At 43.6% G+C, this 22231-nt stretch overlaps 1 protein-coding gene across 1 annotated transcript in view; it reads left to right on the top strand.

The window, feature by feature from the left end:
• The first annotated feature begins 9574 nt into the window (after positions 1-9574).
• The window catches only part of LOC311027176 (rho guanine nucleotide exchange factor TIAM2-like), a 53986-nt gene continuing 41329 nt past the window's right edge, over positions 9575-22231 (top strand). Inside the window, exon 1 of the mRNA XM_084031043.1 lies at positions 9575-9677. The gene's annotated coding sequence lies outside the window, so the exon portion shown is untranslated. The remainder of the gene's footprint in view (positions 9678-22231) is intronic.

The following is a 22231-nucleotide window of genomic DNA, read 5'->3' as shown; positions in this document are numbered from 1 at the left end:
TCCTCTGCCTTGTCCTGGTACTCATTTTCCTCTCTCTTGTCCTGGTACTCGTCTTCCTCTCCCTTGTCCTGGTTCTCGTCTTCCTCTCCCATGTCCTGGTACTCGTCATCCTCTCCCTTGTGTAGGCAGTTTTCTTACTTTCTTTGTGTTGCTCTATATTGTTCCTTTTCCACACAAGATCAGCCCAAAGAGGTTCTCTTTTACTGGAAACCATATTCAATTAAATTTTATTTATAGTGTCCTATCACAACAGAAGTCAGGACATTTAACACATTGAGCAGGACTAGAACACGCTCAAGACTTTAAGAGTTAATACAATTGCAAAGTCCCAACATCACCCAGAAGCAAGCATTACAGAGACAGTGGCGAGAAAAAAATGTCTTAATAGGCTTTTGGCAGAAATCTCATGCAGCCCAGGCCCCTGGGTTCCAACAGGCATTTGGTGTTGGTAGCATTAGCAATAGTAGTAGTATTAACAGTAGCAGTAAAATCAACAGTAGTAGTCTTCTTCTCTTGACCGCCAGAATCAACACCAATGCTGCACATGGTGCCTTCAGCTACTGTGCCCCAAAACTCTGGAATAGCCTACCACTGGAGTTAAGGTAATTGCAATCAGTGCTCACTTTTAAAAAGGGAATTAAAACGTTTTTATTTTCCTCAGCTTTTAATTCATGAATATACTGTAGGTCTTTGTTTTTAAAACACTTCTTCTTATTGTTTTTTTTCTTCATGTGTATGCATGTATGTGTGTATGTGTATGTCATTCCTCTTCTCAAAGCACATTGTATCTATGTATTTATATGAAATGTGCTTTATAAATAAACTTGACTTGACTTGACTGACTAGTCCATGGCAGCAGGCACAGCCACGCCAAGATGGATCCATAAGTCCATAACTAAGAGCTAGCTCAGGACAAACCTGAGCTAGCCCTAACTATAAGCATTGTCAAAGAGAACCGTTTTAAGTCTACTCTTAAATGTGGGAACAGTGTCTGCCTCCCGAACCAGAACCGGGAGGTTCCAGAGAAGAGGAGCTTGATGACTGAACACTCTGGCCCCTGTTCTAATTTTGGAGACTTAAGGAACTACAAGTTACCCTTTATTCTGAGAGCGTAGTGCTCTAGCAGGACAGTAGGGTTTAATGAGCTCTTTAAGATATGATGGTGCCTGACCATTAAAGGCCCTGTAAGTGAGGAGAAGGATTTTAAATCCTATTCTGGATTTTACTGGGAGCCAGAGCAGAGAAGCTAATACAGGAGAAATGTGATCCTTTCTTCTAGTTTTAGTCAGAACACGCGCTGCAGCATTCTGGACCAGCTGGAGAGATTTATTAGAACAGCCTGATAATAAGGAATTACAATAGTCCAGCCTTGAGGTAACAAATGCATGGCCAAGTTTTTCTGCATCTTTTTGAGTCAGCATTGGCCTAATTTTAGTATTGTTACCCAGGTTTGTTTAATATGTGAGTCAAAGGACAGGTCCTGATCAAAGATAAACTCCGAGGGGTTTTTGGCTCAAGTACAATAACTTCTGAGTTTGACATAAGGAAAATGCAAGTCATCCAGGATTTTAGGTCATCAACACATGCCTGGAGTTTTACTAGCTGATTGGTTTCTTCAGGCTTGATTGATAGATAATATTGAGTATCATTTGCATAACAATGGAAGTTTATAGAGTGTCTTCTAATGATATTCCCCAAAGGAAGCATATAAGTTGAAAAGAATTGGTCCAAGCACAGAACCTTGAGGAACACCGTGTTTAACTTCAGTGTGCCTGGAGGATTTTTCATTAACATGCACAAACTGAGATCGATTGGATGAATAGGATTTAAACCAGCTTAATGCGGTTCCTTTGATGCCAATTCATTTTTCCAGTCTAGATATTAGGATCTCATGGTTAAAGGTTGTATCAGCGATTCTGGGCCGAAACATAAATGATCACATTCATCTGTTTTCACCTCACGATCCGCTAGCTGCCCGCCCCATAAGTAGGCCGTCAAAAAAACGTGTCTCTCTAGGCAGCCTAGGCCCGAGATCGCACACAAAAACAAATGGTACTACCAACACCTCAAAAGCAAAATAAACAGTGTTCCAACCAATCACAGACAAGGGGTGGGTGGCACGTTCATGAAAATGCGCGTCCATGATCATTTTCAAAACACGGGAGGGAGGGGCTAGCTGGCTCTGTTTGTTTTTGATCTTGCAACGGAAGTGAGGGCAACCAGAATCGCTAATACAACCTTTAATGGTGTTGAACGCAGCACTAAGATCTAGCAGGACAAGTACAGAAACCAGTCCTTTGTCAGAAGCAATTAGAAGGTCGTTTGTAATTTTCACCAGAGCTGTCTCTGTACTATAATGTACTCTAAATCCTGACTGGAAGTCCTCAAGTAGACTGTTGTTGTTGAGAAAGTCACACAGCTGATTGGCGACTACTTTCTCAAGGATCTTAGAGAGAAAAGGAAGATTTCAATCGGTCTGTAGTTTGCTAAAACCCCTGGATCTAGAGTAGGCTTCTGAAGAAGAGGTTTAATTTCAGCTACTTTAAAGGACTGTGGCACATAGCCTGTTAATAAAGACATTTTGAAAATATCTAATAAGGACGTGCTAAGTAAGGGTAAGACTTCTTTGAGTAGCCTGTTTGGTATTGGGTCTAGGAGACAGGTTGAAGGTATAGAAGAAGAGATCATTGACGTTAGTTGATTAAGGTTGATTGGAGAAAAGCAGTCTAAATATATATGTGTATATATATATATTATATATATAATGCTGTTTCTATTTCTAAGATTCCTGAGTTTGAGGGTAATGTGGTTCCAATTGTAGGCAAGACGTGAGTAATTTTGTCTCTGATAGCTAAAATTTTATAATTAAAAAAGTTAATAAAGTCATTACTACTAAGATCTCTAGGAATACATGGCTCAGTAGAGCTGTGACTTTGTCAGCCTGGCTACAGTACTGAAAAGAAATCTTTTTATTGTCCTTGTGTCAAAACAACAAGAAACGTATTAATTGTAAAGCTTACACAGATGGATGTTAACTGTGTTAAGAGTTTAGGAAACGTTGAAATTATTGAAAAATAGTCATAGAAACCGTAAAAAGCTGTAAGTATCATGATAATATTGTGTCATGATTTAAGTATTGTGATAATCTCATATCCTGATATCTTATGATAATATTGAATTAGATCAGGGGTGTCAAACTCAATCAGGCCCGCGAAGGCGTTTAATCCAGCCCGCGAGATGATTTCCAAAGTATAAAAATAGCTGCAATTTTTCAATAAAAGAAACTGCTGTTCTAAATGTGTCCACTGGATGTCGCAATAGCAATTCTGTTACGCAAGCAAACTGTTTATACTGGGGCCGAGCAAGTAGGCCTATACCTGACAGCTGGCCCGGAGCTGCCTTGTCGTTCTGCCTATTACGCCGGGTTCACACCAGCCGCGGAAGCGGCGCACCCACGAAAATCGCAAGCGATCCGCTGCCCCCCTGTTCAGACCAGACGCGTATTTTTCCACGATGGTCGACAACGTTTCTGCTCAGCTGTTGTTCATTCAGAGCTATTTTTTTCTTTATGGAGTAAATAACCTCATAAAATTAATGTTTCTGTAACCAAGAAGTTTACATGTCTTTTATTTATCCGTTTGAGAGAGAGAGAGAGAGAGAGAGAGAGAGAGAGAGAGAGAGAGAGAGAGAGAGACACACACACACAGACAGAGAGCGTGTGTGTGGTAGTAGACAGTAGTAGTGCAGATATACCATTGAATTGTATTTGTTTATCTACTCTTCACATTTATTAAATGTATTTTCTCTTACTGTTCTCTTCCTGGCATTTACGTCTTCTACTGCGCTTTTATTGCCCCAAAATGTCTCTGTCAAAAAAGAGGAAAGTAACTCAACCCTCTTGAATAGTTTCTACCTCTGTTTGTATGATGTGGTGAGTTAACTCAGGATTGAGATGTGGAAATGATAAATGCAGTATTTGATACCTAGAAGAGTATTTTGTTCAATCCCACATAGGCTGTGACTTAAAGTTGTATGCCTTTGTAGTTACACTCAGACGAAGTCTAAGTTCCAATCACTGAGGCATAGTGTTCTTGAAATTGCACCATTTTTTTCCTCAGAATGTTCAACTAAGTGTTCTGTAAAGAGCATTATTTGTGTTGTGTACATTTTCAGAATATGCTTGTACTATTTTGGACCAAAGTAAAACAAAGGAAACAAATCTGAAGTTGCCGTTATTTTTAAGTTATTATGCCATGATTTTACTGGTCCGGCCCATTGGGGAATAGATTTTCCTCCATTTGGCCCCTGAGCTAAAATGAGTTTGACACCCCTGAATTAGATAATATATCACAATTTAAGAATCCTGAAATATCACATCGGGGGGCCTCTGGTGATTTCCTGCCTTAACTTTTCAGTTTCTTAAAGTTGTTGAATCTGAATTTAAATTCCTCTGCCAAAATGAAGAATATTTCAATTCACACTGAAAGCACCAAGTTTGAGATAAAAACACTTTTGTTGTTCGTCTCCACACTGTCGTGGCGAGGATGGGAATATTCAGATTTTCCTACTTGTTCGTAATGACTTTCAACGAGTGGTTGTATGTTTGAGGTGTAAGATCATATTCTGTCAACGGGGGGAGGGGGGATGAAGAGGCCTGACAGATTAAGGACTAACTCTGATTTATTGACTGTTTGTTTAGGACCTGCAGATAACCTTCTGTTGGTTAAACCAAACCACATTTGACCTGCGATCAAATGTGATTAGTTTCAGTTTAACTCTGCAGCAGCGCCCGAGCAACACCAACACAACACAACATTCAATTAACCGCCGATTACAGCGGAGACCTTCCATCCATCACAGCAGCTGAATGGCAGGCTGGGAGACATGAGGAGGAGGACCGGGAGTGGACATTACGAGGGTTGATGTGTAATATTCATAACAAGGTATTTGTGTGTGTTTGTGCTGTAGGGCTGCAAATCATTTAATATTTTCACTTAGGGTGAGAAACTAGAGGTGGAAACTCATTTGTGATACATCAAGAGCAAATATAATCCAAGACAAAAATATCTAAACCTTGAAAAATAATTCACAAAGCGGTTTAGTTGAGCGTGAAACTAAAAATTGTCCAAAGTCCAAAACCCAAACATACTGTTTATTATCTCAGAGGACAAAGTAAAGTAGCAAATCCACACATTTTAAAATGAATGGGTCCGGACATTCAACCAGACCAGTGTTGAACACCACGTTGGTTTTGTTTTCTAAACCAAACGTTGGTTTTGTTGCTTAAACCAAACGTTGGTTTTGTTGTCTCAACCTAACGTTGGTTTTGTTGCCTAAACCAAACATTGGTTTTGTTGCTTAAACCAAACGTTGTTTTTGTTGTCTCAACCTAACGTTGGTTTTGTTGTCTCAACCTAACATAGCTGTGTTGTCCAGATCAGGATTGTTTTCATCTCAGAGCAAAAACGCGGTACACGTTAATTTGGAAAGCAGTTATCGCAGTGAGATCAGGTGGATTTTGCTACTGATGCTGATCCTGAATCAGCTTGATGAGGTGTCTGTAAATGAGCAGCAGTGTAGGTTTTCTGGATGTTTGAGGCTCTCCAGAGGAGGACGCAGCTGCGGCAGCCACACCAAACCCAACACTCGGCCCCACCTGCCGTGTCCTTCTGCCCATGTTGCCAGGACAAGGACCCCAGTCAGCCGGGACAGGAAATAGAGCCCCACCTATCCCTTATAGTCACACTTCCTGTGATGGGGGGAAGGGGACTGCTGACTCCAGCACCCCTCCTCCTTATCGAAGCTGCTGCTTTGTGTGATCCCATGGGGGTTGTTTGACCCTTCCATCAGCCTTTAGTGGACTTTCTCACTTGTTATTATACCACGTAACTTTCCATAATGGTCACTCGACATACATAACTTTAGCTAACTGAATGCGAAAAACATCTTCCTTCATTCAATATATTCTTGTTTTGCAGAGAAGTACAGCGCAAGACTTTCTCCTGCAGCTTCTTTTTTTCCTTGAAGTAAACAAAAGATATTTTGTTGGTTGCAGCACAATCTTTCAGCACTTTGATGAGAACATTTGACTGAAGATACTGAGACTGAGGATGAAAGAAAACACTAAGAAATGTGATGTAAAGTTTTTGCAACTTTTGTCTTATTCATGGTGTTCTAAATAAATGCAGCTGATGGTTTTGTTTAGTATTTCCTGACATGTATTAAACCCATGTATTGATTAATTAGGAAGCAGATGAATCAGTGGTTAGAACCCTCCACCAGTACAGTATCTCTGCACCATTGATTCTAATGTAAATGAGTTTTACTGTTTCCAGACTGTATAAACAGTCCTTGGTATGATATAAATATACTGTAAGTATAAAATGATATATAGTACTACACATGATATATATAAATGTGTGCAGGGAAGCAGCAGTCTGAGGGTTTGTGTATCTGCTGCAGCAGGAGGCGTTTCAGTTTCCTGCTATTTACGGCTGATCTGGACTTCCTGTTTCCTGTGTCCTCTCAGCCTCGACACAAAAGCTTCATTACACATAGCAGTGATTCCCATACATAGACCAATGTGTGGCGCAGCGCCACAGAATCAACACTGAGCGCCACAAGTTGATTCCAGGTTTTTTTTTTCAACGTGATTTTGAAATATAAATATCGTTCTGTTCATTCATCTCCGCATAGCACTCTTTCTCCCTGTCATTCTCGTTCACACACCAGTGTTTCCCATACATTGATTTATTTGTGGCGGCCCGCCAGAATACCAACATCAGACTCTTTGCAGCAGCTAAAACAGACACTTCGACAATTTGAAGATTGAAGAGCAGTCCTGAAAGATTACATCAGAAATATTTGCCCTTATAAAATGTAAGCCTTGATATTTAAAGTCTCCTGATGCCCGTCAGATGATAAAATCCACTTTAGGCAACAGGTGGCATTCCTCAACTCACAAGAGCTTAATGTGAACATTAATCAGATTCTTTTCATTTCAAATCCGATGAATTCCTGCAATATGTTGGCCTCAAGCCTGCCTGGGGGAGGGGAGGGGGTGAGTAGGGTCTTTGTTGGTGAAGAATGGGAGGGGTCGCCCGTGGTGGGGCGTCCTACAAGCTAGCAGATGGCCGATAGGACAAGAAGACAAAAGTGGACGGCAGACTTTCTCTGTCTGAGAAGCAAGACACAACACGGGAGGACAGAGGGCTGGGGGGTTTCACTGCTCAAACTCTACTCAGCTGACCTGTTTTACTATTATTTTTATTTACTATTATTATATATAGACCTTCTTGGCTGTCTCTCATTGTTTATTCCCTTGTGTTTGTTTTGTGCTGTCTCTGAGCTCCCAAAGTTTACTGATGCAACACTTTGACTGGGATAACTTGTTCATATTACTCTGTGTGTTGTGTGTGCATTTTATTCACGATTGCATAGAAAGTTGCAAAATTTGCATCATGCGCATATTGAAATATTTCAACTCATGGTTTATCAACATTAAACCTAATGTTGGTTTTGTTGCTTAAACCGAACTTACATTTTGTCCCAACAAAACAAAGTTATGCTGAGCGTCACCAAAAAAAGACAATACTTGTTGCTCAGCATGAAAATAATAGATTGAATTTTGTGCCGTTTCACAATCTGCTGTGTGACTGTGTGAAAAAAACAGCACGTCTAGTGGTGATGCAAAGAGTATGTGTTGTCTGTGACGATGTCCTCTCAGGGAGGTGGACCTGTAATCCATCATATCGTTTTTTTGACAGATGATGCGGAATCACCTGTTTAGTACATTAAACACGTGAACGTTAATATCTGTTGTCAGATGTCCATGTTTACATAACTTTCTTCTTCCTCCTCGTCTCTCCGTCGGGGCGTTCCAGCTGTCAAGGTTTCCCCTCAGCGATTCCCATCTTGTTTCAAATGAGAGCGGTCAAAGGTCGCTGATGCATGTGGGGTCAGCCGTGCATTGTGTTGCCGTCGTCCCTCTCTGGGACAGGATGGGTGTGTCCGTCTCTGAGCTCGCTGCTAGAACACACTGAAACTCAAGTCCGCCGTGACCCTTGACCTCTCAGGAAACAAGCCTCTGTGCTCTCTGTCGCTCTGCAGAAGATGTCTTGTGATTTGAAGATTGTGATTTGATGTGGTTTACATTTTTATTGTGGCTGGAGTGAAAATCTGAATACACCACACATTTCTGTTGATACAAAAATGGTGTCTTCCATTTGTCTCGGTTTTGTGGGTTCTTTTATTTTTAATTTAATTTAATTTGTGTTTTGACTTGAAATTGTCTCATGAGCGAGTCTCAGATTGTGTTTGTCTGCCGGGCGTTTGACCTGGACTTCTGTCTACTAGATTGACACAGTCTTGCCTCTTGTCCCAGATTCATCTCAACCTCTTGGCTGTTTAATCATTAGTTTTCAATATCTTCTGATATTTTTAATATTGTGTTAATCTATGATGAAAATAATGATTACTTGTTTTTGTGTTTCGTGATTACATACGATGTTAATGCAAAGATTTTTCATGTGATTTTGTATCACTAACGCCTATCAACATCGAGATTCTCCTCCCGTCGTCCTGATGTTGCTGAATCAGAAATGTAGTAAACTAATGTTGTCTCCTGGGTCTGTGGTCCCCCAGAGGTCTACGATAGTAACTCACATTAGTCCAGAAACCAGACCAGACTATGCGGAGAAACCAGAGACTTTCTGTGGTCCAATCAACAAGGTCTCGGCTGTATTTATGTCTAGATTACCTTATTTGGAGTGTTGATGGAGCAACTACAATGTTAGCATAGCCTAGCACCCATCAACCAGACTCCATTCGGAAAACAAGCGTTTTAAGTAATTAGCTTGTGGTCTTGCAGACAGACCAAACAAAGCATGACTTAACACATTTTACTGATCACCATCATTATGGAGTTGTTGCAGCATCATTGTATTTGTTTATTGCTATTAAATAAAACATAATTATAATAACAAAATAGTTTATTTTGGGTTCCTCCAGCTGTAGTAAACCAGCTGATGTGGGTCTTGCTAGATTCAGTGAATCCAGCTGTGGTTGATGTCATGAACCCAGACAGGACGCTGTTTGGTTTCCTGGTGGATCTGGGACTTCAACATGTACAAAGCAGCAATAGTGGTGATTTCAGCCGTGATAAACCTTGTTGGTGTCTACATGGAGGAAAGCCCCGCCTCCTCTCCCTTAAATAAACACAAATGATCCTGCGCTCAAACTCGCACTAGTAATGCAATGCGAAAATGTGCTTATTGTCTCTACATGAAGCTGAAAACCTGGACTTTTCTAAAATTCTTCCTGCCTTATTACCTCAGCCTCTCAGATTGGCACTTAATAAAAAAAAAACATACAAGAAACAAAAAGAGAGAAAATCACTCCAGAAAAGCAAAACAAACAGAAGACAGAGTGAAGTCTGGGTGAAGGAGAAGCGACGTCATGAAAGAGGAGGTGGTTTGTACAGAAAGAGTCTGTGTGCTGAAGCTCCTCCCTCTGTTCTCCCCCAACAGATGGGAGTAGAGGGGGTGAGCCGCATAGACAATCTCAGGGAGAGAGGGGGGGAGCAGCTGGAGGCACACAGCTTCAGAAGTAAAGAGAGAGAGAGAGAGAGGAGGCAACAGGAGGAGCAAGAAGGAGCTGCTGAGCTGAAAAACACATCGGTAAAACTTTTTATTTCTTCGTGTCCAGACAGTCGCCTTCAATATTTCCTCCTTTTGTTAGTTCCTCTCTCTTGTATTACATTCACCTTTATGTGTTTGTTCTAAAACATTTTATTTTGGCTTTTTAAAAAATGCACTCATCCCATAAAGTAAAAAGTAAAAGGCTGCATAATGGTACTCAGTTTGTAGCATTGTTCTGTTGTGTTTTATAGATTTTCATTATCTGCAACATGTATGAGCTGAACCAAAGGGATAGAAGATTAAAATAAAGCATAAAGGAAAAGTTTGCAGTAGAAGCAGTGATAGCAGTTGTAGACGTAGTAGTAGTAGTTGTAGTAGTAAACGTGGTTCCTAAAGTGCTTCATGATACAAATGAAAGAATAAATATAAAACGTACAGAAAATATTTGACAGGATATATAAATCAATAAGAACACAGTACGTTTTTAAAGTTTTACTTTTAAAAGCTACTTTAATATAAAAATATCAATGTACACCACTGTGCAATATCAACATTTCATCATATCTATTTTATATGTGCAATAATGTGAACTCAACCACTCAGTCTATCTATGATTAGATTTTTATGTGGGGGGGGGGATTACCTCTATCTTTACTGTTTATTTAATTATTATTACCTTTGTTTTTTCCTTTTGTTGTTGCATTATCCTCTTTGCTGCTGTCCATTCCCCCCCCCCCCCCCCCCCCCCCCGTGGGAAGCGGTTTTACCAGACCGCTGGTTGACTCTGCTGCAGGAGATACATTAGACACTATACACAGAAGGGCTGTGTCCATACACTCTAGGGTCTTTTTCTGAGCGCAAGTGTCTTTTTGCAATTGTTCCCGTGAGGAGAGACACAATCACAAATTTCTATTTCTAAGAAATATAGTGGATGGATATTAAAATGTGATCACGTGGGAGATGAATCTGTGGAATGGAACGTGGGAGCCATGTTCAAGTGGGAAGATTGGAGAGGATCTTGAGGAAACTTTCCTCGAGTCGGTCCCAGAAATGAAGCATCTCTTTCCGCTTCATGACGGGAATCATCAAGGAGGAATTTGAGCCTACGATTCTGCTTGTCAGAGTACTGTAGCTCTTTCTTAGCATCCACAAGTTCTTCCTCATTGACTTTCTGTTGACGATATAACTCATCAACTGCATCGTTGGCAACAATCAGTTGTTGTTGCAGATCTCGGATCTCTTTTTGATCTGCTATTCCCCACTTAACGTAGTCTTTGATTTGAGTTTTCAGCTCAAATATTTCTTTGTTAGCTCTCTTGAGGCGATGTTCTGTCTCGTGCAATTCATCGTTCGGTTTCTCGACTTTGTCTCGAGTTATAAATGAACAGTGTTTGGAATAACGCCGTTTAAAATAACGGCGTTAGGTAACGCCGTTATTTTTTCAGTAACGGGGTAATCTAACTAATTACTGTTTCCGTCGTTACAACGCCGTTATCGTTACTGAACGTTAAATGCGGTGAGTTACTATGAATTGAATTTGTCGGTTGTCGGTTAAAAAAAAAAAGTCAGGATCGTGTTTGCGCGCCGCTCGTGCCTGGTCTCGGCAGCCTGTTGTCCGTGGAGAAACGTGCAAACTTGCCGTGAGCTGGAGCCGGAGTTGGGTCTGCTGCTGGTCTGAGCAGCACGCGAGGGCCACGCTGGCCCCGGTGTCCCGCCGTTCTGGTGTTGGATGGGAATCCGGTGCAGCTGTGGAGCGTGGATGGTGAAGACGGTGGTGATGATGATGATGATGAACGGCCCGGCGGCTCGTGGAGGCACCGGGGTCTCGCCGTCATTATGTCTACTGCTGTGCGCTCTGACCCTGTTTTGTGATATATGACAGACACAGCGTCTCCCACTGTATAATTTCTCCTCAAGTTTTAATTATTCCCGCATGCGAGGTGCGGAGAATGCAATCTCAATTATTATACACAAGACTACACGCTACACGACTATAGGAGTAGACTACAAGACTACAGTTTGCCATCTCATGACAAGATATTTTTGTGTGAAATGAACAACTTATCCCTAACACTGAATTTTTCATAAATATTACTTAATAGCCCAAATAAAAACATTTCACGCCGGTGCGTCTTTTACGCATTCCGAAGGTGCCCGTTTTATCTTGGATGGGCTTGGATTCGGACATTACTACATTTCAGGATTTTCAATGGTAACAGATAAGGTCATGATAATAATCATCTTGCTTTATTATTATTAGCACTACCATCTCCTAAAAACTAAACAAGCAGCGTCTCGGAGCTGTCATTTTCCTAAATGAGCCGCGGGACTCGATGTTTCGCGCTGTAGGGGATTTAAAAAAGTGAAGTGAGTGGAAGGGCGGCGCCGGGGCAGAGTGTGTGTGAGTGAGACAGAACGGGAGAGAGATAAGCAGCAAGCGCGAATCGAAATCAGGGGGGGGGGTCATTTTAATAGCGCATTTAATAGCGCATTTTAATCTGATCAGTTAACCGGTTTCAACCGGTTAATGAGGTTCGGTGGTCGGTCAAAAATATTTTTAGTTTTGGCCATCCCTAATTCGAAGAAGCAGCAGAGATGGCGAGTCCGGAGCAATCCGATGAAAAGTTGGCATTTTCAAGGTGGAGATGTCTGTTCTACTCATTTCAACTGACTTGTGAAAACTGCTCAGAAAAATCCAAATTCTTTGACATAAAGCAACTTTTTTTTTTACAGTAACGCAAATAGTTACTTTCCCTGGTAACTAATTACTTTTACTATAAAGTAATTCAGTTACTAACTCAGTTACTTTTTGGAACAAGTAGTGAGTAACTATAACTAATTACTTTTTTAAAGTAACGTTCCCAACACTGTAAATGAATGCCTTTGACTAGCATGGAGAGACATGCCTATTCTGGAAATCTCAGCTTTTAGCTCAGCTTTTCTTTCCTCATCACAGCTGTCCTCCTGTGAGGTACCAGGTCGGATATTCAGAGGATCTCCTCGGCTATAGGATTGAAGTGAAACAGGTGAAGCCATGTTTGACTTTTAGCTTAGCCGTTAAGTGTAGGTAGTTTGGTAATTGAGTTTTCTTTTTGGGTGTGTTTGGATGGAGCAACACAGTATGTTAAATTCAGAGAATCTAATGTAAGTTTGTTTCCTAAATTTTTGCTATTTAGGATGAAGTGAATTAATTATTTGTGGCTAAATTAATTTAATTTAATCAATTGAAGATTAATTGTTCCGGTGAGCGGATAAATTATCTTCAATGTTAGTGATTGTCAAATTACTAATCATAAACTAGTTATTCGACAATGACTGTCAGGTGTTGATCATGCAAGGATGTGCTGTTACCTGAATGAGAGGGAGGTACACAGGGAATGAAAAGAAATTGAAAACATTTTGAAAAAAAAAAATCTAAAATCTTTTTTTTTTCCAATTTTTTTATTAATTACAATTTGGATCAAAGCACAAAGTCTCGATCTATCTGTCTGAGTGTGAGTTGAATAAATCTTGAATTCGAATTAAGATTGAATAATCTTTGAATTTAATCAGGATCAATGTGGATTACTCCATTTACAGTCCACTAAACTCCTTTTTATTTACCGCACATCTGATTTCACTCTTGCAAACCAAACTCAATCATCAAAACAGCCAGTAGAGGGAGCTCTACTTTTATTCGAATGTAGTTACAAGAAAAGCCTTTACATTTACATTTACATTTAGGTCATTTAGCAGACGCTTTTGTCCAAAGCGACTTACAATAAGTACATTTGTCAAAAGAAGGAAACAAAGAAACCACGACGTATCATTGCCGATGCAGTAAGAGCTAAAAATAGAACAAGTGTTAGGTCCTCATCTGAGTAAAGTAGTACTTCAAGAGTAACAGTGCTCCGATCCGAGTTTTTTTTTTTTTTTTTTTTTTTTGCGGGGGGGGGGGGGGGGGGGGGGGTCGAGGGAGGGTGTTAGTGGGTCATGCTATGTAGAGTCGAGGTGAAGTCTGAACAGGTGAGTCTTGAGCCTTTTTCGGAAGATGGCAAATGACTCTGCTGTCCTGACATTGGTCGGGAGTTCGTTCCACCACTGAGGCGCCAGAACAGAGAAGAGTCTGGACTTTGCTGAGCGACATTTGTTTGATTTCAGCGATGGTGGTACCAGCCGGCCAGCTGAAGTAGAGGAGCGGAGTGCTCGCTTCGGGGCATGAGGTTTGACCAGTGTTTGAAGGTAGGCAGGTGCCGTTCCATTGATGGCCCTGAAGGCCAGTGTCATCGTCTTGAATTGGATGCGTGCTGCAACAGGGAGCCAGTGGAGGTCACGGAGGAGGGGGGTCACGTGGGAGAATTTGGGTAGATTGAAGATAAGGCGTGCTGCAGCGTTCTGGATACGCTGCAATGGTTTAATCGCATAGGCCGGGAGTCCGGCCAGGAGAGAGTTGCAGTAGTCAAGGCGGGAGATGACCAGTGCTTGGACCAAGAGCTGCGTTGCATCCTTTGTGAGGAAGGTCCGAATCCTGCGGATATTGTAGAGGGCAAATCTGCAGGATCGGGCCACAGCAGTGATGTTGGGGGTGCAGGATAGTTGGTCATCGAGGATTACACCCAGGTTCCTCGCAGTTGAGGAAGGAAATACTGTGATGCCCTCAACAGTGACCGACAGGTCCATGCGAGGGCAGTCTTTCCCTGGGATGAAGAGGAGTTCGGTTTTATTCAGGTTAAGCTTGAGGTGATGTGCAGTTGTCCAGACAGAGATGTCAGCCAGACAGTCCGAGATGCGAGTTGCAATGTGAGCGTCAGAGGACGGGGGAAAAGAGAGGAACAGCTGGGTGTCATCAGCGTAGCAATGGTAGGAGAATCCATGCGATGTGATAACAGAACCTAGTGATCTGGTGTATAGTGAGAACAGAAGCGGTCCTAATACTGAGCCTTGAGGGACACCCGTGTCCAGAGAGCAGGGTTTGGACATAGAGCCATTCCATGTGACCTGAAAGGTGCGGTTTGTCAGGTATGATGTAAACCAGGTGAGAGCAGAGTCGGTTATGCCAAGTTCAGCCAGAGTGGAGAGGAGAATTTGGTGGTTGACTGTGTCGAATGCAGCAGATAGGTCAAGGAGAATGAGAACGGAGGAGTTGGATGATGTTTTGGCGTCTCGCAGGGACTCGGTCACAGTGAGGAGGGCCGTCTCAGTGGAGTGGGCAGTCCTGAATCCTGATTGGTTAGGGTCTAGGAGGTTCTTCCGCAGGAGATAGGATGACAGTTGGTTGTAGGCAGCACGTTCCAAGGTTTTAGAGAGGAATGAAAGAAGAGATACAGGTCTGTAGCTTTGGATGTCAGTAGCGTCAAGGGTGGGTTTTTTCAGGAGAGGCTTCACGATAGCGGTCTTAAAATCCGCTGGAATGACACCTGAGGTGAGGGAGGAGTTGATCAGGGTGGTGAGGAATGGCAAGATGTCGTGTGAGATGTCCTGGAGAAGAGAGGAGGGAATCGGGTCAAGGGAGCAGGTGGTGGCACGGTTAGATGTAACAAGTGCGTGAACGTCTTCAGAGGTGATGGGGCTAAAGCTGGTAAGACCATCCGAGTTGAGAGTTGGGGGAGATGTCTTCTGGGAGGGAATAGGCGTGAATGAGGAGCTGATGTCATTTACTTTCTTGGTAAAGTAAGTTGCAAAGTCATCGGCAGTAAGGAAGGAAGGGGGCGGAGGGGTAGGAGGGGTAGGAGGGGTGAGGAGGGAAGAGAACATGGAGAAGAGTTTCCTGGGGTTGGAGGCAGAAGAGTTGATCTTTGCCAGGTAGAAGGCAGATTTAGCTGCCGAAACAGTTGAGGTGAAGTCAGAGAGGAGGAGGTGGTAGTGAGCAAGGTCCTCGTGCTGTCCCGATTTCTTCCATTTTCTCTCTGACGCTCGCAACAATGATCTGTTGGTTCGCAGAGGTTCAGACAGCCAGGGAGGGGGGGGGAGATGATCGCGCCGGTCGTGCGATTGGGGGACAGAGAGTGTCCAAAGAAGAGGCGAGTGAGGACATCAGGATAGAGGAGGCTTCCTCAGTAGGCATTAAGGAGAACTGTTCCGAGGATGGGAGCGAGGAGATAACAGTTGAGGAGAGAGCGGAGGGAGTGAGGGATTTCAGGTTGCGGCGGCTGGTGACCATTCGAGGCGTAGAGGGGAGGGATGTGGTGGGCTTCATGGGGAGGGAGAAAGTCACAAAGTGGTGGTCGGACACGGTGAGCGGGGTAACAGAGATTGCCGAGATGCCACAGGATCTTGTGAAGACAAGGTCAAGTTGGTTCCCGGCCCGGTGAGTTGGTGGAGAGGGGGAGAGCGTAAGGTCAAATGCGGAAAAGAAGTCGATGAATTCAGATGAGTGCAGCTTTCCCGAGTGGATGTTGAAGTCACCGAGGACGACGAGCGGTGTGCCATCATCAGGGGAGCAGCTCAGGAGGGCATCCATCTCATCCAAAAAGTCACCAAGAGGACCGGGTGGGCGATAGATCACTATGATGTTGAGTTTGAAAGGAATAGTGACAGCGACGGCGTGAAATTCAAGCGTAGATCGGGGTAGGTGGTCGAGAGGAAGGACCTGGTAGGCCCATGTGGGTGAGATGAGGAGCCCAGTTCCTCCTCCTCGCCCTGTTCGTCTTGGGGAGTGTGAAAATGAGTAGGCAGTTGAAAGGGCAGCTGGAGTGGCAGTGTTTTCTGGGGTGATCCAGGTCTCTGTGAGGGCCAGGAAGTGGAGAGACTGCAGGGAGGCATAGGCTGAGATGGTGTCCGCCTTCTTGACTGCAGACTGGCAGTTCCACAGCCCCCCTAGTACTTCAAGTTCCTTACCGGTGGAGATTGGTGGGTAGCAGAGATTGGATGGGTTACAGCCTCGAATGAAGGGACTTCGGTAAAATCTTCTCCAGTGTGATGTCCTGACTGGGATAAGACACATGGCTGCGAGGGGGGGGGGGGGGGGTTGAGATGTTATACCTACCTCAATGGGCTTCCTCTCTGGACTCCCACAGATAGACTCCCTTGTCTTTGTTCAGCTGTCTTCGTTCTGATGGCCCGACGCTGCAGCTGACGCTGTAGTGACAGCCTTTTAAGTGCTCAATTTACCGCAAGTACTGACTGTGGCTCCTCCTTCCCTCTAATCAAGTCTATTCACTACAGGTGAGCTGGCTCAAACAAGCTGATTGCTCACTTACCATAGACAGCTTCACAAGAAGTTCAACAACAAGCTATCAATACTAGACTAAATGTTACCACTAGCTTTACACACACAATGCCTAAACCCAAATCTACAATTAGTTTCTGACTTACCAACAAGAGACAAAGCAGCTTCCTTCCTTTCTCCAGACCACCTTTAGGGTGCTCTTGTGTTGTAGTGTAGTTGCTTAAGCAACCAGCAGAGGGAGCTAATTTATTTTGACTGCAGTTGCGAGGGCAACCAGCAGTGGGGAGCTGTTTTCTCGTTTGACCGCAGTCAAAGAAGAGTTGGGACAGTATCACGTTACAGCAGATTAGCATCAACACACAGCAGATTAGCACGGCGGCTAGAAAAGTTAGCTCGGCGGCTAACGACAGAAGTTAGCTCGGCGGCTAACGACAGAAGTACTCAGAAGCACAGTTACACACTTTATCGTCGTAACGATTTTAGCGGGTTCGTTTTAAGTATCAACAGCTGACGGGACGCTATTTGAGGTCGTTGCCTCGGCGACCAGCTTGTTTTACTTCCGCCGTGAGGACGGCTGTTTCTGTCAGCTTAGCTAGGCTGCTCAAGGGACGGGAAGTTTTCTGAATTAACTTAAAGACCCTGGAGACTCGCAGCGGAATTTAGTTAAGACAGGACACCTTAAAGGGATAGTTCAGAATTTTGGACATAAGACCTATTTTCCAAGTGAGCCGGTGTGTTCGAGACGTAAGGAGACGTTTTCAAGAAATTTCATTCAGTTCTTCTAGTTGCTGAGTTCGCTTATGCTATGGCTAGCGCAAGTCAATCGTTCTAGCATGGCATTAAAAACAGTCTTGCCCACTCCACAGTGCACCCGAGGCAAATCCATTGTAACGGCAGACTATCGATGTACATATGTGTTGATAGAATGTTTGAAATAAAACCAACCTTGCATTTTTAAGGATTTATGTCTCAGCAGCAGCAGCAGCGTGTCATACTTCCTAGTAGGCTATGGCAGCGGCGGAGTGATATCACCTAGCACTTATAAGTTACCGGTTCTATAATAGTTTGTTTACCTGCTGTCATTGCTACAGACGCAATGTAGCCTGCAGTGCTAGTTTCTTCAATCTCACAGAAATGGACACTTTTGGAGAATATACTGAAACTTTTGAAGACTCTGATGAGGAGTTTTTTTCCACCCAAACCCAACCGTACCTGTACGAGCCTGAATATACAGAGGAAGAATTGCGTGAGAGTGATGCTCAAAGGGCAGAACGTGAACGAGCGTCTGTGGAGACCGAGATAGCCCACGCTGGAGCTGAAATCCGGGACCGAACAAATGGAGACTGGTGGTGCCAGGAGGGAATCCCCCGCAATGCGTCCGAGGGTTTTCGGGTCTATGGACGGAGCAGAGGTCCGGCTTCGCGGTGCGTAATTGTGGCTTCGCGCGGCCGTGAGCTGCCCGGTGTTTGAGTGAGATCCAAGGGCTTTTCAGACAGCCTTGGGGGCACAAGTGCCGAGAGTTCGGCGGTGTTGAGCCGCGTGTTTACCGGCTGGATTTCGAGCGGCGCGTCTTAGAGTTTTAAGTCCGACGGAGAGTCCGCATGTGTGGATTTGCGTGGCCGTGGGCTGCCCGGTGTTTGAGTGAGGACCAAGGGCTTTTGACCCAGCTCTGAGGGCACGAGGCCCGAATATTCTGCGGTGTTCATGTGTCTATTTACCAGAGGGAATCCCTGCAACGCGTCCGAGGGTTTACGGTTCTCCGGACGGACCAGGTTCGCGGTGCGTAATTGTGACTTTGCGGTGCGTAATTGTGCCTTTGCGTGCCGTGGGCTGCCCGGTGTTTGAGTGAGCTCCGAGGGCTTTTCAGACAGCCTTGGGGGTATAAGTGCCGACAGTTTGGCCCGGTTCGATTGCCTATTTACGGGCAGTATTTCGGGCTGCGCGTCTTAGAGTTTTGAGTCCGACGGAGCAAAGTAAAGTTCCGCTGCTGCTGAGAAACTAGTTCCTCAAAAAATGGATGATTCATGCGATGCAAGGTTAGTTTTGTTTCAAATATTATTCTATCAACACAGATATGTATATCGACAGTCGTGTTTTAATGGATTTGCCTTGGGTGCACTGTGGAGTGGGCAAAACTGTTTTTAATGCCTGTCTAGCTAAGAACCATTGACTCGCGCTAGCTATAGCATAAGCAGCTCGGCAACTAGAAGAACTGAATGAAATTTCTTGAAAACGTCTCCAGACGTCTCGAACACACCGGCTCACTTGGAAAATAGGTCTTATGTCCAAAATTCTGAACTATCCCTTTAAAGTTCTCGGAACGTCACGATAACTTTAGTGTGCCATATGGCCTTGTTACAAATAAACGTACGGTGATGTCTCCAGGGGACGCGCGCTAAGCAGCGGTTTCTGTTAGCGTTCGGTTTCAGAGGGAACCTGGGTTCTCTGGTTTAATTTAAAATGCTCTGGAAACTTGCAGCAGCATATAATCAAAGCAGGATACGATTTCTCATTTAAGAACATACAGGGGCGCTTTGCGTGAACGCGCGTCGTCTTTGGCAACGTTTTTACTTCCACTGTGTGATACACATTTGTTTCCGACCAGTGAGCTAGTCTAGTCTAGAAGCTTGGAAGTCTCTGATTTAAATTTGAAGTCCTGGAGACTCGCAGCGAAATCTACTCAAAACAGGACACGATTACGAGCCCGGAACATCGCGGAGAACGTAACGTGTAGAAGGCGTTATTTCAGAGCGTTCGGCGACGCTATACGTTTAGCATTCAACAATGCAAATCAGCCCCCTTTTGACAGTGCTCACACAGTTGGGAAGCAGGTGTGTTTACACGCGATGCTTTGGTCACCGTTAAATGCTACAGTTGTCCGTTTATATGACTTCGTTGCAGATACAATGATTTAAATCAGCCTTGCACGGGTAAGGGTACCTACGTAAACTGTGTATGTAAGGAAACTAAGGACGATATTAAAATATGTATATCAATGTGTATTAATATACCATTTTAATACCTGCTCTCATAAAAGGGGCACCATCTGTTGGTCAGACTGTACAAAATCCCCACTCACTTCCCAAATAACCGGCTCGTCATCGCGCTGCTCCAGATCTCCCCACCCAGAACACATACATGCAACCACCTACTATAACACCTTCCAGAAATATCAATAAATGCCCGTTTGTGGCCAAATTGGATTCTCTGCCTTTGTCCTCCTTCAACTCTCCAACCATCTGACCGTGGTTAGCCTGTCCCCAGCCTCTCTCCAACTGACCCAGCACCTCACCTCACCTAGAGTGCCCACTCTTTCTCATGGTCCTTCGGGCCGGAGCTAGAGTGTCCGAACACTTTTTCATGGTCCTTCGAGCCGGAGCTAGAGTGTTCGGACAATTTATCATGGTCCTTCGAGCCGGAGGAGAGAGACGATGGCAGGCTATGGGTTGGAGGCTAGCATGGCGGAGCATCCAGTGGAGGAAGATGGTATCCGGAATCAGGATGCAACCGGTCAAGGGCTGCAGCCAGGTGGAACTGGTTTGCGGCCCCAACGAGCGAGGACACCACCAGACCGCTACACTGTCCCAATTAACTCCGCTAAGGGGACACCCCTTTTCAGACTCCATTATAAAGGGTGCCGCACGGGTTCCAGAATGCCTCGATGATGAGGTCTCCAGATAGGCTGTTAAATAAGACTGTAAGCGTCCACTGACGGCTGTTGTGAGGACGCTTGGATCGACAAACTTTAACAAAGCCAAGCTGGGACGTACGATGGCTCATTGCTGTCACACAAAAAAAAAAGGCTCAGTATCAAGTAATTACGTGAAAGTTTCTTGTTATAACAATATCTTTTTCACGTTTTAACAAGATATTTATGATGTTATTACATGCAATTATCACGTTATTTCATTATAATGATTTTTTTCACGTTATAACATGAAAATATCACGTTATTTCAAAATATGATATTTTCACGATTTTACAAGACGTCATTAACCTCAGCTGCACTCCTTGAGGATCTAGAACCTTGAGCAGACAACGAACAGTGGACTGAGTCACAACCAAGCCAGCTTGGATGCATTTCAAATGCATAAATCTGTAGCCATGCAACATGCCATATTGGTTTAGTTGCTCCTGCAGGAAGAGCACGACTTCCAGCAAGTGAGACTGGACTTTCATGTTATAACGTGAAAATGTCAATATCATGAAATAACGTGATCATTTCATATAATAACATGATAAATATCGTGTAAAAACGTGAAAATATCATTTCTTGAAATAACATGATATTTTCATGTTATAACGTGAAAATATCATTATCTTGCAATAACATGATAATTTCATGTAATAACATGATACTTATCTTGTTAAAACGTGAAAAAGATATTGTTATAACAAGAAACTTTCACGTAATTACTCCTCTTTTTTTTTAGTGTGACAGCAATGAGCCACCGTAGCAACCTTTTTATTTACTGGGATTTTTGTAGTTCCTGACGCCAAATGTTTTGTCTTTTGTTTATTATAGCCATGTGTGTTAACTTAGCTTAGCTTGGTTTCATCAGACCTTAGCTCCGTTTCCTCAGGGTTAGCTCTGTTACCTCAGATGTTAGCTCTGTTACCTCAGTTGTTAGCTCTGTTTCCTTAGCTTAGCTGTCTCCTCAGACCTTAGCTCTGTTTCCTCAGATGTTAGCTCCGTTTCCTCGGGGGTTAGCTCTGTTTCCTCAGATGTTAGCTCCGTTTCCTCAGGGGTTAGCTCTGTTACCTCAGATGTTCGCTCTGTTTCCTTAGCTTAGCTCTGTTTCCACAGACCTAAGCTTTGTTCCATATCCTGGGGCCCGTTTCACAAAGCAGGTTCAACAAACTCTGAACCTAACCCTGAACTCTGAGTTGACCAACGCTGAGATGGGCAACTCTGAGTTTTCGGTTTCAGAACAGCGGTTTTGAATTAGTTTAGTCAACTCTGAGTATGTAAACTCTGAGTTACGCACGCGCGTGCCTGCCGACTCTACAAAGCCATCATCAATGGAGCTCCGATACTACGATTCACCATGGCAACGGGGAGAGCGTCATTAGATATTACCGAGTGTTTATGTAGAAAACGAGCTCATCCTGAGAAAGTGGAGCACCGTAACTGCAGCAAAGTAGCGATAGTTGGCGTGGCAGACAATTACTGCCCAATCTAATGTGTATAACTGAATGAAACAGTCGATTGATCTAAAGGTAATAAGTCTTTATTTTAGGCCTTGCTGAGCAACACTGTGGCGTAACGGTTAGCAACGCTGCCTATGATGCAGGCGATAGTGGTTCAATTCCCGTAGTTCACAAATTAGTGCAATGAATAAATTATCATTTTCATTGGGTGTAATCCCCCCAGGGACAAAAAGAAAGTGGCTTCAGTTGAAAATTAAGCATAAGAATATTGCGCAAATACGTTGACTAAGGCATA

This window comes from Eutrigla gurnardus (assembly GCF_963514095.1).
Source record: "Eutrigla gurnardus genome assembly, chromosome: 16".
NCBI classification, from domain to species: Eukaryota; Metazoa; Chordata; class Actinopteri; order Perciformes; family Triglidae; genus Eutrigla; species Eutrigla gurnardus.
This window is presented reverse-complemented; position numbering and strand designations above follow the sequence as displayed.